At 38.3% G+C, this 19,717-nt stretch overlaps 1 long non-coding RNA gene across 2 annotated transcripts; it reads right to left on the bottom strand.

Annotated features, from left to right (window-relative positions):
* Positions 1-4,228: 4,228 nt before the first annotated feature.
* Positions 4,229-6,613, bottom strand: LOC133815788 (uncharacterized). 2 transcript variants are annotated; one of them, XR_009884839.1, is made up of 4 exons: positions 5,844-6,613; positions 5,689-5,763; positions 5,158-5,219; positions 4,229-4,439 (listed from the first exon to the last, which is right to left on the bottom strand). It is a non-coding gene; the product is annotated as an uncharacterized LOC133815788 (long non-coding RNA). The 2 variants fall into 2 exon arrangements; XR_009884838.1 differs by lacking the exon at positions 5,158-5,219.
* Positions 6,614-19,717: the final 13,104 nt, after the last annotated feature.

Below are 19,717 nucleotides of genomic sequence, written 5' to 3'. Positions count from 1 at the left end.
GCAGCCACCCTCTTTTTCGCCTCTGCCAACTCTGTTTCTAACCTCTTGATGGCCTCCACCAGCACATCTCGATTCGCCTCAGCCATCTTTCTCCCTGACCGCTCCTCTTCTAATTTCGCCATCTGCTCTACCAGTTTGGCTCCATTCTGCATAGCCGCCGCATACTCTCGCCTTGCAGCCGAAGCACATACATAGCTCTGTGACAAATCGATTATGCCCATTACAAATAACATTACACACATATCACGAAATGCAAAAAGAGCCTAATTTTTTAATTAACTTACCATCCAGATATGGTCTGATACTTGCTGCAACAAATCGCCTTGACCACTTAAAGATCCGATTGCTTCCGTAGGTAGATAGGGTCTGCTTATACGTAGCATTTCCTCCATAACTTCGTTAGACGCAGAGGGGCCATATTCCGACATTACTCCTGTTCTGTCACTTGCTTCCCCCCCTGCAGATGCAGCCGCAGAAGCAACGGGGGCAACTGGCTTCTCACCTTCTGCTAACGTCGATACCATAATGCTATCAGACGCCAACGCAACTATCCCCGTGCCAGAAGAATATGTCTTCAAAGGGCGTACAAACAAGCTATCATCCTCACCCAAATCACTGGGGAGGTACACTGGCGTCTGCACGGCAGAAGACGTGAGCTGCTCCAAGAAAGCGCTAGGAGATTCAAAAGTGTTAGTACCCTTCGGGGACACAGCAGTGACATCTCCTGGATGAAACTCAGAAGCGGTAGGTAGCAATGAAGAAACGTCAACACCAAGACTGTCAACACTTGTTACTTTGACAGCCCCTGATTCCTGGCCCCCAGGGATAGTTTCGGGCTCAACGACCTTACTTGCCTCAACTGGCAGAGGAATGGTATCCGCAGATTCAAAACCCTCCCCGAAGGCATCCTCTAGAAGCTTGTTTTTACGAGAGGCAGAGGAAGGGTGTCTCCCCTCTAAGCCATGTTTATGGACAACAGCAGACCCTTCAGCTAAATCAGAAGCAGAGGTCAATGCCTCTGACACCTTCGCGCAGACAACAGGCGACTCCACCTCCAACGGTAAGCCATCCTGCACTCCATCTCCAGTTGCCTCTCCTGGTAATTTGGAAGGAGAAGAGGAAGCGCCCTCTACATGAGCCACCCCTTCTGAGCCCGCTGCCAAGAAAGATCCAATTGCAGGAGTAACAGAAGATGCCCCAGGTAAATGCCCAACAGGGGTAAATCCCCGTGGCTTCTTGCACAACGAGAGGGCCTGAACTGTTGGTAATTTATCGGGAGAAAGTTTAGGGATTGCTAGAGCAGATCCTTGAGTAGTGGGGGCAGAGCCTTTCGGGATCTGAAGCTTCGACGAAATGCACTTCCCGTCGTCTGAATCTTCGGAAGAGGACTCCTCACGCTCCTTTCTTTTTCCCAAGGCGTCTGTAGGCAAAGGCACTTGCTGAAGAGGCTTAATTTGCAGAGCGTCAGAAGGCGTGGACGACCGCCCTTGGATGCGAGAAGACCTGCGCGATAAGCCGGACTTGTCAGGGGAAGACTCTGCAGCCAGGCCAGAACCCTCCTTCTTTTTACCCTCTGGGACCCCTTGACGCTTGGCACACGCAGCGAAGGTTTCAGAGCACGCCCTTTCGAACTCGGCTTTCTTCAGTGACAGAGTTGAAGGAGTAGAAGGAGATTTCTTCAGGAAAGCTCCCAGCTGCTTCGCGCATGCTGCAGTAATCTTGCCTAGGGTCATATCACCCTTCTGCGATCTAACCCGCACAGCTCCAGGATCGACTCGATCCACGAAGCAAAGCCGAGTCATAATCTGCATACAGTAGGAGTACAGTACACCCCTGATGCTAATGGCATTCTCCTTAGATTCATGAAGGAGCCCCTTCTCTGTCAGCTTGCTCTGTCGCTCAGAACTCATGCTGACTTGAGGCCAAGAAAAATCTGGTACGAAAAACCGAAGCAGCAGTACAGAAAGTTAAACTACTCGACAATCATCCAGATATGATTAATTCACATTAAAATTAATGAAAAACATGACTCACCTTTTATAAACACCCTGGCCAGAGGAAAAATTTCCTGAGGCACGAACTCAGGGTACCATGCTCCTCCAACAGCAAAGAAATATTTATCCCAATTTCGATGGGAGCTATCGAAGTCGGTGAAGATTGTCCGATCCTTTTTGGGAGAGAGGTAGAAAGTTTTCCAAGGCTTTCCCTCTATCACCTTGTTCGTAGACTTGGTGAAGCATGCATAAATGTCGTCCGATTGAATATTGACATTCCTAAGGCTCCCTATCATTTGAGCCCCGACTATAGACTGAATGGCATTTGGGAGAAATTGCGAAATGTGAGCCCCGGAATTTGAAATTATCTGAACAAGCAGAGCTGGGAGAGGGAAACGGAGCCATTCGATGTGTCTCAAGCTCATGACTATCTCAGTAGGCTTCACTACATCCTTAAATCGCCATTCTCGAAGTTCGGCCTCCGAGAGCATCCTCATCGTGACATTATCTGGAATGTCGAACGATTTACGCATGCGTTCGAACGCATTTTTGTATCCATCACGATCCGTAGGGTCAGGAGATGAACGAGAAGACATTATCACACCGAATAAGATGATTGTCAAAGGTTTGAGCTGAAGAAAATCTCTAGGGTTTCTTTGAAGCTTCTCTCTGGAAGATGGAACAAAGTTTAGGAATCTGAATGAGAATTATTTTGAAACAGAAACTACTTAAATGAGAGGTGAAGTTTTGAGCCAAACGTTTTACTCGATAATTGTGTACGCATTAAGTATAACTTGTCAGGTAATCAAATAATCATGTACCTACGGATTGCCTCGGTTTACGAAGAATGACGGCTTTAGCCGAACCTTTTGGTGTTGAAGAGTCGGCCCAAGATTCTAACAGATTAACACGCCACACTTGTCCGAAGCTTGGGCCAGGGGGCATCTGTTGGGCCCAAAATGTTCGGCCCGAAAACACTTGCCTCATTTATCAAATATTCAAAATGGAGCGTTTATACAAAGGGATGATCCGAAGGCAGAAGCTGTAGGTCAGAGGCAATCCGTGCCTCTGACCTCTGAGCGAGACATTTTAAGAGTTGGTATTTTTGGAGGGAAATTTAGTTATTCTCCTTCCTCCTTTTCAGGGTCCACTTGAACCAACTAACTGTTTTGTATATTTCATCTTATAAGTATGAGATTTTGAGAGGAGAAAAGGGATCGAACTTTGAACTGACTTAAGCATCGGAGTGTCTTTCTTGCAGGAAATCCCGACGAGTCAAAGGCAGATTTCATCACCAGAGAAGAAGCAAGTCGCCAAACGTTGTCAGGTCTTTACTTCCATATATAGAAAGACAAATTGTTGCCCCAACAAGTACAATGGAATAAATCCTAAAAAGAAAAAAGAAAAAAAAAGGCAAAGGAAACATGGCGAAATTTAATTCTACTTTATTGCTTGACTTGGGACCTTTGATTTTTATTACTATATCTACAAACTTTTTTTTAGAGCATAATGGAATAGTTAAGGCCTCTTGTTTTCATCCTTAAGGTTATAGGAAAGAAGATAATTAATCTAGATGAAAATTAATTATCTATACATGCATGTAATGCAATGACTGTTTTTTTTATAAAAAAAATAATTATTTCCAATATTTATGTGAAAGCAAATTTGATAATGATGACAAAGAATAGAATCCAATGACCTAGTTTTAATTGCTTTTATTGCACATAAAAATTGCTCGTTAGAGAACCACCTTTGATTGCATTTTCAGAAGAATATCCTCTTTTATTATTTTGAAGGTAATTAGATGGCATAAAAAGCTAATAACTTGATTAAGTAAATATATTAAAACATGCATGATTAGAGAAGCAAGACACACACTATATCTATAATTCAAACTTGAGTAAGTATTTTAGATGGATAATTGAAAAAATCGTGAATGACTTGATCTTATTGATATATTTTAGTCGTATATATATACAAAAGAATAGAAAACAGGAAACTAGAAAAAAGGAAACTAGAGCTGTAATTCTAATCTAATTCATAAACTTACGGTTATCCATATATACAAAACATTAAGAGAATATCTCAATAATATCTCAATACCCCCTGTAACACCCTCACTTATTTTAGTTAAAACCATATTTGAGGTGTTACGTTTTAAAACTATATCATAATTTATTTCTGCAGAAGTCTAGACATTTTTTTATTTAAACTTGAAAACTTATTTCACATTATTTATATCAAACATAAAGTGGGTCTCAAACATATTATACATAAGTATTAAATAACCCAATTTGTTTTCAAAACATAACTTCACACTTTATTACAAACATTTCACTGATAACTGAAATAACCCACAAAAAGGTCGATGTGTTCATATGTACAAATCAGGGTCAGGACCATGCTTCAGTTCTCCTCATGTCATTCACATATTTCTTTCTCTACCTGCAACACAAGACAACTGTGAGCCTAAAGCTCAGTAAGCAAAGTAATGCATGCAATGCTAATGATTACCCAATATCAATGGACATATACAATTTCTTTTTAAATTTTGGGCCCCTTAATATTGTGCACACTGTTTGAATTGGTCAATGCCTGCAGGGCTTGTTACACATATAATATAAAATCCCATGGGTTCTCCTCCGGCTAGCCATCACCACAATAGGGCACATTAAAAACCTTATTCCATCGTTGCCCCGTCAGGCTCAAGAGTTAAGGCGGCCACACACTGTGGTGTCAATACATATAACAATAACTCATATGGAGGAGAAATAAAAACGGAAATATGGCAAACAATATAATTGGTTCACTAAAACCTAGCCCAAATTATTGGGCAGCCACTATAAGCCTATTATAGGCCTCCGTTTACACTTATTAACACTTTCATTTGCCTTTTCAAAACAGTGGCACTGAACTTAAACTTCTTATTACAACTTTCTTTTATGTTGCACAAAACTTGCAAAGACATCATATAATTAATCATCATAATATCATGCATGGTCTTATATCATATAATAATTTACCATATCACTATTATGCCATGCATACAAATTTATGATGAAGTGTCACTGTATGTTAATACCACTTACTCACAAAATATTCATATAATGCATACTTTCACATAACACATAATTCTTGTGTTGCAGTTGAGTACTTTACTTACCTTTTGTCCACAATATATTTCACCGTGTAACAAGTGATGTCTTAGGTATTGATGTGCTTATCCTGACAATAGCATGGATTTCTCATCATAATGATGGCAGTAATACATTGAACTCTCATTTAAAAAATACCCATAAGACTTCATATCAAATTTCATACCCAAAACATGCCTAAAATGCCTTAAACCACCTAGATCGAGCATTAGATTTATCTTAGACATTTGGGGAAATTTTGACAGAGTTTCCCCTTAATTTTAGCTATCCTCAAATATCAAAATCAACCAATAATCAACATCAATTAACCTGCCATAACCATATATCCCAAATACCAACATGATTCATCATAAAGTTATCATATACCGATTTTGATAAAATTCTTATCTCCTAGATCATCACGCAAATTAAATGAGTCTCCACATATATTCAAACATTTATAAACATATATACTCTCTTATAAACTCAATCAAATAACCAAAAATCATCTTGTACTCCAAGAACCCCAAAAACCTCATAAAACACAAAATTTCACTTACCGAGCAACTTTTCGGCGAAAACAATCTCTTCAAGCTTTTCTAAACCTCAAACCACTTGGAAACCCCAAGAAATATCTTAAAAAGGATAAAACACCATATATAAGTTCTCAGAAAAATTCAAAAACATAGTTTAACTTCCAAGTACAAGAACTTACCATAAAAAGGCTAGAACTAAGCTTAATCTACTTCTTTGGCTTTGCTTTCACTTGGATCTCCTTAGAATTTCTTCAAACCAGCCAAGAAATGGTTTTTGGTTTTCTTTTCTCTCTGTTTTTCAGAATAATGGTCGTGCAAAGTGATAAGGTTTGATGAAAATTCCTTATTTTCAATGATTTAGCCTTATTGTCAAAAGTTGACACCTTTCATCTCATCATTTCACCTTTTGACTTATGAAAACCTTATCACTTCAATAATTTCGACTTAATCATCTGCTAGGCCTATTATCCTTATGTGTAAAACACTCATACCAAACCTTAGGTCCATATGACTTCATACCCAATAGTTATGCTTACCCGATCGAGCGTAGCGCACTTATGCTAAGCTCGTTTTGACTTTGCATCAATACCACTGATTATGTATACCTCCCATCAAGAATTGATCTAATGGTTCTAAAACCATTTTTACATCATCAATGAGACCTTAATCATACCTCGATTACATTTGGTAAATCCATAAATACTCAATTTTACACCGAAATACTAGTAATCGACATTGTACTATTTTCCACTACTTAACCTATTTTGCCTTCTATATCTCACTTTCAACACTTAATTCAATGCCTTGTCCATATTTTTCATACTTTCTTATATCTTGAGCACATCAAACACCCATAAAAGACAACTCAAATGCCACAAGGTTAATAATATTGAGCATACATATAGACATCACATACACAACTTTTATACTTATACATGAAAACACTTATAAGAATACGCATATGCTCAAATTATACATATTGTATGATATGTAATGCAATGCAATCATGTGATTATTGGCTATATATATCAAAATAATGTGGGTGCTACACCCCCCCTCAAGTTGGAGCATGAGGATCATAAATGCCCAACTTGGAAAGCAAAAACTGAAATTGACGGGTCCCCAAAGGCTTGGTAAAGATGTCCGCAAGTTGAACAGTTGTAGGAACATAAGAAGGAAGAATAGTGCTGTCTTGGATAGCATCACGAACAAAGTGACAGTCTGCTTCAATGTGCTTTGTTCGTTCATGGAAGACTGGATTCCGAGCAATATGTAAAGCCGACTGGCTATCACAATATAGCCCAATGGCATCAGTATGTTGAATCCCCAAGCTAAGGAGAAGACCCTTCAACCATTTCAATTCACAAGTAAGAGAAGCCATAGAGCGATATTCAGCCTCTGCCGAAGAACGTCCCACAGCAGGTTGTTTCTTGGTTTTCCAGGAAATCGGGGAATGACCAAGAAACACAAGCCAACCCGTGAGAGAGCGACGAGTAAGAGGACAAGCTGCCCAATCAGAATCACACCAACCAGTCAAGGAAAGAGAGCTATCTGCACGAAGTAAGATTCCTTGTCCAGGAGAGCCTTTCAAATAGCGAACAACACGCAAGGCGGCTTCCCAATGTTCCTGTCTTGGTTCTTGTAGGAACTGTGATAAAACGTGAACAGAGTATGCCAAATCAGGATGAGTGACCGTTAAGTAAATCAAACGACCAACCAAACGATGATAAGGTTCCGGATTGGACAAAGAATCTCCTGAAGCATGAGCAAGTCGATGGTTTTGCTCAATGGGAAAAGATGCGGGCTTAGCACCCAGAACACCAGTCTCAGAAATGATGTCAAGAGAATACTTTCATTGACAGAGAAATATACCATCAGGACTTCGAGCTACCTCAATCCCGAGGAAATATTTAAGAACCCCGAGATCCTTCATATGAAAACACGTGCTTAAATAGTTCTTAAAGATCTTCAAAGCAGCAGAATTATTCCAGATATAATTAAATCATCAACATACACCAGAACATTGATTTGAGTATCACCCTTAGTATAAGTAAAGAGAGAATAATCAGCATAGGATTGTAGAAAGCCATACTCTCTTAAAGCAGTGGCAAGTTTGGAAAACCAACACCTCGGTGCCTGTTTCAAGCCATATAAGGACTTTCGAAGATGACACACCATATCAGGTTGAGAAGACCCAAAACCAGGAGGAAGCTTCATATAGACTTCTTCATGAGATCCCTGTGCAAAAAAGCATTATGCACATCCATCTGATGCAGCTCCCAATTTTTAGATGTTGCAATGGCTAAGAAAGCACGAACGATGACCATTTTTGCAACAGGTGCAAAAGTCTCGTTATTATCGATCCCGGCAATTTGATGATTACCAAAAACAACCAAACGAGCTTTAAATCGTTCAACACTGCCATCAGAGTTGTACTTTATTTTATAGACCCATTGACTACCAAGAGCATGTTTACCAGGAGGTAATTTTTCCATAGTCCAAGTACCATTATCCTCTAAAGCACAAATTTCTGTGTGCATAGCATGACGCCATCCTTCATCTGTCATAGCTTCTTTAAATAATTTTGGTTCACAACCTGCAGTAACAGCGGCAAGAAATTGCCGATGGCTAGTAGAAAATTTTGCACAGTTAATATAATGTGTTATAGGATAGGGCGTACCAGAGGGAGCTGACGGCGCGGGTGAACTTAGAGAGATAGCAGATGGACTTTGTGTGATAACAATATTAGTAACATAGTCACGAAGCCGAGTGGATGGAACATTTTCACGGAGTCCACATCCCATGTGAGTGTCATTGATAGAATTCGGAGCAGCCCCTGCTACCCCCCTTGTAGATGGATGTTGGAGTGGAGATGTGGACTGAACAGGACTCTGTGCAGCAGTCGGGCTAGACTGTGCTACAGGAAAAGGGAGAGTAGGCTCTAAAGTGGTAGTTGTTGGAATTTGGGTGGTGACATGTAGTGGGGAGGATTCATTTGTGGGTTCAGTTTCATTAGACAATGGTTTAGAATCACCAAAAAGATTAAAATCAAAGTCATCATCACCTAAACTCACGCTGGCAGAATTATATGTAGAGCTAATAGTAGAAGGATCATTTTCAGCAAAATGAAATTGATTTTCAAAGAACTTAACATCCCTAGAAACAAAAAAAACTTTTATTTTCTAGATCAAAAAGTCTCCACCCTTTCTTACCAAAAGGATACCCAACAAAGATACATTTTCGACTGCGACTTGCAAATTTATCATTCTTAGCACGTTGATTATGGGCATAACACAAGGAACCAAACACTCGCAATTCATCAAAAATTGGCAAAGTATGAAATAAAATTTCATAAGGTGTTTTATTCTGAAGAACACTTGAGGGTGTTCGATTGATCAAATGAGAAGCTGCTAAGACACATTCACCCCAAAAATAAAGAGGAAGATGACTTTGAAAACGTAAGGCCCTTGCCACTGTTAAAATATGACGATGCTTACGTTCAACTCTACCATTTTGTTGTGGAGTCCCCACACAATAGGTTTGAAATAAAATCCCATTTGAAAGAAAATAATCTTGCAAACAATTAAATTCTATCCCATTATCACTCCGAACAATCTTAACCTTTTGACCAAATTGTCGATCAACCATAGCAAAAAACGACATAAACATTTTAAACACCTCCAATTTATCAATCAACAAATAAACCCATATAGCTCAGGAAAAATCATCCACAATAGTAAAAAAATAACGAGCCCCACATAAAGAAACAGTATTGTAAGGACCCCATAAGTCACAATGTACTAATTCAAAAATTCGGGAGGCCTTATGGTCACTAAGAGAAAAATAATCACGAGTTTGTTTGGCACGAGGACACACATCACATGCCTTATTTAATTTATCACTAGAATTACGTAGGAAAGGTAATGACTTTACTACTTTCTCTGAAGGATGTCCAAGACGTTGATGCCAAAGTTCCAACGAAGATGAAGAACCATCCACTGAGATAGCTTGCATTGTAGATGGTGGCCGGAAGTAGTAAAGTCCATCTCTCCGTTCACCCGTTCCAATCAGCTTCCTCGAATGACGGTCCTGTATAACACACATATTAGAAGCAAATTGTACAAAACAGTGCATGTCATCAATGAGTTATGTAACCGAAATTAAGTTGCAGTGCAATTTAGGGACATAAAGAACATTTTTAAGAAATAATCCTTCCAAGAGTCTCACACTTCCCTCTTTAGTAGCAATTAATTTTTGGCCATCAGGGAGTCCGACGGGACATGCGGCAATATCATGAACATTAAACAAACAAGATTCATCCCCCGTCACATGATTAGAAGCACCAGTATCAATAATCCAAGAAATCCTAGAAAACTCACCATGTAAATGGTCGGTAGAGGAATGAGTATTACCAAACATAGTAGCGATAGTTTGCCATTGTGTTGCAGTTAGGTGAGGAAGAGAGGCAGCAGTGTTTGACGTGGTGGCTGCATCATTGGAAGAGTTTCTTTGCCCATTGACCGAAGATCCAACCATAGTGGTATCGTTACCGTCAGCCATTGCCGATCGTGTATCTTAGCCGTGTGGCTCTGGTACCATGAAAAAATTGTGAATGGCTTGATCTTATTGATATATTTTAGTCGTATATATATACAAAAGAATAGAAAACAGGAAACTATAAAAAAGGAAACTAGAGCTGTAATTCTAATCTAATTCCTAAACTCACGGTTATCCATATATACAAAACATTAAGAGAATATCTCAATAATATCTCAATATAATTCTAAAAGTTCACTTCACTAATGGTTTGGTCCTTTAATTTTGAATTAAATAACAATTTGTGTTTTCATTTTTGTTAATTAATTATGACAATGTTTGTACCTAATACCCTATAGATTTACAATCAAAATCAAATATAACTATAATTACATGCCATTGCATATGAACCAATAAAAAAAATATGCAATTATACATATGATGATAACTCTACATAATGAGTGAAGAACAAATATCCTAAATAGTTGGATCGATTTAGAGGTCTCATTTTTTATGAGGTTGATGAGAGACTTGGCTCTCACAATTTGGAAATCAATATTTACAGAACCTTTACTAAAAGTAATTTATTTATTTATTTTGATATATGAGTGTTTACCGAGATTTTCGGCAACTATCTTAATGAAGGATATTTACTAATAATAATAACGAAAATGGAAGATCGACACAAGGTTTTTACATGGTTGGGGCGTTAACTAGCCTTAGTCCACGAGTCCATATATAAATCTGTATTAGAGCTAGGATAAGCTTTTACAATGGAGTTTTCTGATTATATCTGAACAGAGTTTCTGCCTTCTACCCCTTTCTACGTTGTTTTACAACTTATATTTATAGGCCGAGGGGGACATCAGGTTTGGGCCGGATCCGACCCGGACCCATCAGAGGAATGTGCACAAGTGGGCCTTTCTAGTGGAGGCCCAAGCTAAAAAGATATACAATACACCAACCCCAAACCAGCTAAGGCCCAACTAGTTGCCCTGAGACGCAAGCATTCTCCCGACAAAACGGCACTTTGGCTCTGACCACTTCGAGTCACGAGGCCGATTCAGGAGACAAGACCAGTCAGAGTACTTGGCTGCGCAATCCTGACATGCCAGCAGACAATCCCAAGGTGACCCTTTCTGCAGGCGAAAAGTGGGGGGACAACGCTCACGCGAAATGAGGCGGTGTTAGTATCCTGGACACCAGGGCCGTAACCTGGGGATGAAGCGGTCCAGGTTCGTTTACCTTCGGCCCGCTACGTTTACTTCGAGCCCGGACCCTACCAGGCCCGGGATAGGGACGCGATGGCCACGACGGCCGGGCACTTCGGACACCGCCGGGACCGTTCAAGCTGAAGATGAACTCGGAGGAGAGTCCCGGACCCATCTATGCAGGCCCAGTCCAGAGTCCCCGGACAAGGCCCAAATGCCGAGTTGGTCCCCTGACCGTGGGCCGGGGCGAGGCCCAAAATCCTCACAGGAAATGGGGATAACAATGAGTAATTGATATTTTTTCTAAAACCTTTACTAAAAATAATTATAGAACCTGTGCAAGTGCTTTGTGTCATTTTACTTTAAGTATTTACTGCATTACTTTGTGATCTTTGTTCCAACTTGTTTTGTTGGATCTTGTGTTGGAGATTTCCAACGTATAAAAAGCAGTATTTTTCCTTAAAAAGTCTTCTACTTCCAGTCACTACAACAAAAAAGGCCATTTGCGTCAGTTTAGCACTGCCACAGTTGAGTTTTTGCGTCAGTGTACTATGTGACGCAATTGCCCATGACGCAAACCAGAGTGTCATTTGCGTCAGTGGGGCACTGCCACAAACTGACATTTGTGGCAGTGCCCCACTGACGCAAATGCCTGGCGTTTGCGTCAGTGGGGCACTGTCACAAATCTGGCATTTGTAGCAGTGCCCCACTGACGCAAATGACACTCTGGTTTGCGTCAGTGGGACACTGCCACAAATGTTAAAAACGAGTATTTTTTGTGTCAGTTGGGCACTGTCACATAAAGTATTAACCAGGAAAGTTGCAAATGTTTATGCCAATTTCCCTGGCCTGTTTTGATAAAAATAATCAGCAGCAGAAACAGAAAAAACAGCAGCAGAAACAGAAAAACAGCAGTATGAACAGAAAAACAACAATATAAGTTTTTATAAACATTTATCTAGAGTTAACATTTGTGATCAAAACTATAAAAGTAATTCAAATATCAAAGTTAATATATGTACTCTTGTGTTCTAAATTTCTAAGTGTCAAACCTACTTAAACTAAAATTTCCTCACCCACTTGCTCATTTGCTAATTGAGATACGCCATAATTGATTCAGTCCACTCATTCCGTATCTCGTTGATTTCGTCAGCCGAATATGGACTCGTATTCGTAAACTAATTAGAAAATATTTAAAATAAGAAGTTAGAAATAATCATCCAAATAAAATCATGAACGATAGTTTAAATGAAAATTAAAAAGCAAAACAATACCTCATTTTTCAAGTAGGCCTTCGGTCTAGGCTGTGAAATCAAGTCTCTAGCAAATTTCATAATGTAAAAGCCACACTCGGTTGGCCCAGTCTGGTTTCGACACTATTACAACATAGTTATCCAAAGTTAAGTATTATATTTAGTAAGTTATTATAATAGAAATATGTCAAAAAGTTGAATACGATAAGTAATATAATTTACTTACCTTAGGAACACAAACTTTTAGATTGATTGACTCTTTTAGTCTTCGGTGTGTATCATATTGATCCAACACCCTGCACACAATATTAATATTTACCCATATATGAGTTTGAAATAAAATCATAAATTAATTAAGTAAAATGAAAAACTTACATGATAATTATCTCCTTGATTTCCGGACGGAAATGTGAGTTTACAGGATCCAAAAAAGCTACAGAATGACTGTGGGGCTGAATTAATACTAACATCCAATGAAAGCTGCAATAAAAAAACTTGTGTAAGATATTTATCAATAAACAAAATGTATGAATATAAAATTAAGTTGACTTACTTGTTGTTCCAAGGACAAATTAGAAACTGTGTCTCTAGCTCCATTTGTAGAAACCGATCAAAGAGATTTTTAGCACGTATTTCATTGGTTCATGCATTAGTGGACACTAAAGCGGGATGCATGAAAGTGTACATGTGGTTCAATCCCTTCGTTTGCACCAAATCATCAAGGAAGCTACATATAATTAAAAAAGTTAATAAACTATTAAATTTCAAGTTAAACTAAATAAACTAAGATTATAAACACCATTGTACCTCATATATAATGCTAGCTCAGTCTGTCCAATCATCTCATAGTTGCACAAGTGGAGGATATCATATTTCCCTAATAGAGCGATAGTTTTGAATCCAAATACCCTTTCAACAATTGGAATCTCTACCACGCGGTCAGCTTGCCATTTATCAATAAACTTCACCAAACACCTCAATATTTTTGTGATAGGCACTTCTGTAGGCTCCTGTGTCAATGCCTCTATTCTTTTCTTTGATTGTCTTGGTTGTTGAGTAGAGGGGGCAAGTGGCTCTTTCGTTTGTTGATTAGTAAGAACCCAATGTTGTGGCCATCCAACATCATACACGACTGCTTGTCCAACCAATGTATAACCTTCCATTGTAAGCGGATATGGTAAACTAGCGTTCTCTTGAATGGCTACCTCAACTCTGACACGATAATTTCCAGGAGGCAGTTGAACGCTATGTATTTCTGTGCAATAGGTACTTACAAGTTTCCCCTCTGCAACTATATTTTGTGTCGAACCAAGACACAACTTACAATTAATCTGTTACATTCCAATTAATCTGTTAGACTTTTCGATAAACTAGTTTATTTTTACTGTATCAAATATATGCAATAATGAATTAATAAGAAACTATTACCTCCTCAGGAAAATTTGACTGTGGTGGTGGGGGAGCACATGGTGCCTGCGTCGGTGGTGGAGGAGCAAGTGGTAGCTGTGAGGGTGGTCGGTGGTGGCGGAGCATGTTGTGCCTGTGTCGGTGGTGGAGGGGCATATGGTGCGTGTGGTGTGTTTGAGGCTCCTCCTACACCCGAACCAGATGCATTTGATGATCCAAATGCACCGCTCTGTTGAGATGCAATATGCGCCATCAACTAGTTTAACTTTTCCTCCTGTTGACTTCCCCTTTCTTCAGATTGACGCCATTTCTCTTCAAGGTCTTTATAACGAGCGTCTTCCACACCTTTTTGTTTGTGATTGAATATTTTTGGCGGTGGGACATGAAAAAATTGACGGGGAGCGACATGTGCACCGACCCCCCTAACACGTCCCCCATGCTCTGGAGTGCCTAATGCCATTGTTAGTATATCGTTTGAACCTTCCTCCACCAACTCGCCTTCTGCTACTTTTTGCCTGTATTCCGCCTATATACATAGTAAATAAATCGATTAGAATTTAACACACAGATTAACCATTACAATTATTTTTTAAAATCGAAGAACACTTACAATCTTATTGACCACATCTCGAGCTTCTTCATCAATAACTTCTCGATTCTTGTTCATCCGTGCCCGTGTCCACATCTCAGCTCTGTCATATTCGGTCAACTCATGACCCAATTCCTCTTCCATTTTTTGCTCTACCAGTGCATAACCACCACGCCCTGAGTGATGTGGATACTTGTTCTGAGCCTGAGCATTTTGTTTTTGTTTTCTCATCTCTTCCCAGTCTGGGGTTAGTCTTTTTGCAACAAAATTCTTCCAATCTTCTGGTTTGTAATACTCGATGTACTCTGATGGCGGCTTGGCAAGAAGCTCAGGAGCTACATTCTTATATACATATATAAGATCTTTTGTTAGTCTTGTTTTCCAATTTCTCCATGTTTTTCCTGCTTCTTTGAGGACGTCTGTTTTAGAAGAATTTGGAAGTTTGAACGTTTCCTGCACAAACGAACCCAAAAATATTAAACTTTTATCAATATATTAATTCATTATGATAAATTTAATAGTCAATATTATAGGTTACCTGTATTTGACCCCATAAAGTCTCTTTTTTATCCTTTGGCATTTGTTTCCAATTGTCGATATCTAAAGGAAGGGTTGTGCGTGATAGAAGACCGATGGTGCTGTTCATCTTGATCCCCCCTTTTCCCATCGCTCGGCCAAAACGATTGTACTCGACCTCATAATTGCGACCCTCACTTCTTGCTTTGAATACATCACTACAGTTTGATTTACCCCTATATTTCTTATCTTGTGTATTTGTTGGTGCGGTAGGATTAATCCCCTCTAGACCATTACCATGATCATCAACAAACGGATCGCCATCTTCATCATATGATGGATCCATAATCAATGTACCTGCAATTAAGTAAACACAAATATTATCTGGTATAAACTTCACAAAATACATAAAAACAAAATCATAAAATTAATATATATACCTTTAATTTTCTACCCACAACCCTTCACCATTCTCGCGTATATAGTCATCATCATTGTCAATGGTGACATCAATAGGCGGTGAATCAATGGTAAGCGTTTCTTGTTCTAGTATAATGTCATCGCTCCTAGACTCTTTGATCAGATAATCTTTCGGTTGACTTGTTAGGACAACTGACCATCGTGCATCTACTGGATCACTCACATAAAATACTTGCTTGGCTTGTGATGTCATTATAAAGCGGTCAGATTTATGTCCTATTCGATTTAAGTCCACCAGTGTGAATCCTAAGTCATCTCTTTTGACCTCATTATCACTTTTCACCCAATCACACAAGAAGATTGGAATTCGAATAGTCACATAATCTAGTTCCCAAATTTCTTTGATCACCCCATAAAATGTCATATCACAATTTATGGGATTTTTATCTTTGGAACTAGATATTTGAAAAGTCTGGGCGATAATAGTAACACCACTATTTTGTGTCTTTCTAATATTATCACGTTCTACGGTGTTGAATTGAATACCGTGAATATAATAGCATTGATACTTAATTACGCTCATTGAAGGACCTCGTGCTATCCATTTTAGTGTTTCAGACACTTTGTTTGTGGTGTTAATCAGAACCTAGAATACAATAAAATAAAACAAAGTATATTAAATTCTAACAAGCTAAAATACAATAACACTCAAACAAGAACAACACAAGTATTTTACCTCATTCTCGAACCAAGTGCTGAAATTTCGATAATGTTCATCTTGTACCCATTTTGTAGAGTCCAAGAACTTTACTTAGCTAATTGTTTAGTAGTGTTATAGTATGTTTAGTGTTATCTTTGTTACTATGGATTTTTGGTTCAAACCGGGAATTATTTGGACACTCATAGTAGTACTTATAGATTTTCTAAGTTTAATCTATAGTTTAAGAATATTAAGTATAACCTAAGGTTTGATTATATGACTGATATTAAGGATAGTATTTGTTATATTATAAGGTTTAGATATCAACCAATAGGATTTTAAGCACATGTTATGAATGGTAATTAAGGATTAAGTATTTTTGAGGATTAAATTAAATAAGGGTAAAGTTTGAATGATATAGGGTCAGTCAGCAGCTTTGAATACGTTGAATGCTTAGTCAAGGTTGTTTACTCCATTCAAACTTAGCTAAAAATGTGTAATTTCGTGTTTAAATATTCAGCGTGTGCCGATATATCGCAGCTATAGGGGGCGATATATCGCAGCACGTAGATACGGAAAACACGAGACGATGCACGGTCGCCTCGGGCATACTGGCCCAGGCGATATATCGCCTACAGGGGGCGATATATCGCCTCCTCCAGCATGAATTCAAACTCTTTTGAATTCTTTTCCTTTCAGCCATCCAAACTTCTTCAACAGTCCACCATCTTTTGAACGAGTCTTCAGCCTCTGCTGAACGATTATTCAAATGATTATCACCTAAAAAGCCATTATTTTTATTCAAGTAAAATCAAGATACTTTCATTCCCAAACTCTATAAATAGGACCTAGTATCCAGCCATTATTCACCTTTTTCTCTAAGTTCAGAAGCTGCTAGTGTTAAGTGAGTGTGAGAGTGTAAACACCTGGTTTGGGAAAACTATAAGCTTAAACATCATAAGCTTATCAAACACTTTGGGAAGTGAGTTCTATAGTATTTCGGTGGAGGTTAGATTGATCTTGCAAATCTTTGAGGTAAACCCGAAACTCTATTATTTCATGTTATTTCCTTTCTCAAAACCTTCTACTCAGTCCCCTAACCTCATTCTTATTTTGGTTAGGGAATCCAAGTTCTTAAGCATATAAGTCGGTAAGTATGTTTTTTTTATGGTGTAGTCTTTCCATCCTTTTCATTTCTTCTTCTTCTTGAGACTCACTCTTTCTCATATGGTTTTAGGAGTGTTCCAAAAGTCCCAACTCAGCCCATTATATCCCGGTAACTTTGGTAAGGAAAATAGGCTAGAATCAATATATTATGTGCTTATGTTATCTATATGTTTTATTTTATTAAATGTGTTATGATATGTATGTATGTTTGTAGGCTTGGGCATATGACCCATATGGCTAACAAGACCCCAAATGGGTTATGGGCATATGACCTACTTAGCTAGTAGGACCCCACTAATTCCATGGGCATATGCTTGTTTAGTCTATGGGACCCCAAGTAATAATGGGCATTATAATAAGTGTATGTTATATGTATTATGTTAAGTCTTTATGTTTCTTATGAAATTATGTATATGACTATGTGTTAGATTTTCCTTGCTGGGCATTAGGCTCATTCCTTTCTGTTTTATGTGCAGGAAAATAAGCTTTAGAGGCGGTAAGATTCGTGACGCTTAGAGGATGTGTATCGATGGTGAATGGAGTCAAGGGGCCGAGCGTTATTCGATTCGAGGATGTAGTCTCATTTTATGTTTTTATGGTTTTATGTGTATTTTCCGCACCAATTATGTAATGTCTTTTATTTAAAATCATCTTTTGTTTTTAAAGACAATGGGATCCCATATCCTTATTAGAATTTTATTTATTTGTAAGTAACTCTTATTTTACAAGTTACTAAATAAAATTGTGGTATTTTCGTAAAAATGTAAGTTTATGTATAGTTTTGTTAATGGTCCAAATAGTCTAGATTAGTGGGTCATTACACATTTTTTATTCCGAGACTTATTAGGATAAGTAGTCTTGATCCAATTGAAATGTCCTCTTCAAGAAATATCATTGTCAATATAATGAAAGAGAAAAATAAGATTGATCGTGCATATGTATAAGAACTTACTCGATGTATGGTTGAACATCATCAATATTTTGTAAGACTAGGCGATGTGCTTCATCTCGATCAGATTTATTTACTTCAGAAACAACACCACCTCTACCACCTTTACTTATTTCAAACTCAATTTTAGAAAAACATAGTCCAATGCTCGCAACACCTGATAAGTATTCTGAGCAGAACTCCATTGCTTCTTCAACGATGTAGGATTCAACTATGCAACCCTCAGGTCTACTTCTATTTCTAACATAACCTTTTAAAACCTTCATATATCGTTCAAATGGGTACATCCATCTCAAGTATACTGGTCCACACAATTTTACTTCTCTAACCAAATGAACCATTATGTCAAAAAATGAAGGTGGGAAATACTGCTCCAACTCACACATAGTTATCACAATATTTGTTTGAAGATTGTCCAACTTCGACACATCTACCACTTTACAACAAATAGATTTAAAGAAAAAGCATAGTTTGGTAATTGCATATCGAACTTTTTTGGGCAACACAGAGCGGATAGCTACCGGTAGAAGATGTTCAAGTAGTGTATGATGGTCATGAGACTGCATTCCAACTAAATTCAAAATTTTCATATCTACCAGAGAAGAAATATTTGAAGAATAACCTTCCGGTACTTTCACATTCGACAAAGAATGACATACACTTCGTTTTTCTTCTTTAGACAGGGTATACCCATTACTTTTAAATCCAACCGAGCTTTGATTCCATCCTTACCCCGACCAGGAATATTCAGCAATGTACTAATTAAGCTATCTAACACGTTTTTCTCAATGTGCATTACTTTCAAATTGTGCCGCAAAACCAAATGCTCCCAATACTCAAGCTCAAAAAAAATAGATTTCTTCTTCCAACAACCTGTCGCACCATCTACAACCTCCTTTGTTTTTTCACGTCTAACATTTTTTCTCTTATTTGTAAAATTTCTAGGTTTTCCAAACTTGCATTGGACTTTGTTCAACTTTGTTAACAATTGTCCTCCAAGTAAAGGTGGTGGAGCCTTTCCAAATTCAGGTTTACCATTAAAGGCATCTGTCAAACTTCGAAATTTATGTTTTTCGAATAAGAACTTTCGGTGTCCCATATAACAAATCTTTCTAGAATGTTTTAAATATTCAGAATGAGTCCCTTCTTCACAAATGGGACATGCCTTGTACCCTTTCACACTAAATCCAGAAAGATTACCTAAGGCTGGAAAATCATTAATAGTCCACAACAACACTGCTTTAAGATTAAAATTTTCTTTCTTATAAGCATCGTAAGCATTAACCCCCTCATACCACAATGTGC

Source organism: Humulus lupulus, chromosome 2 (assembly GCF_963169125.1).
Source record: "Humulus lupulus chromosome 2, drHumLupu1.1, whole genome shotgun sequence".
Classification (NCBI taxonomy): domain Eukaryota; kingdom Viridiplantae; phylum Streptophyta; class Magnoliopsida; order Rosales; family Cannabaceae; genus Humulus; species Humulus lupulus.
Note: the sequence above shows the minus strand (reverse complement) of the source record. Positions and strands in the feature narration are given on the sequence as shown.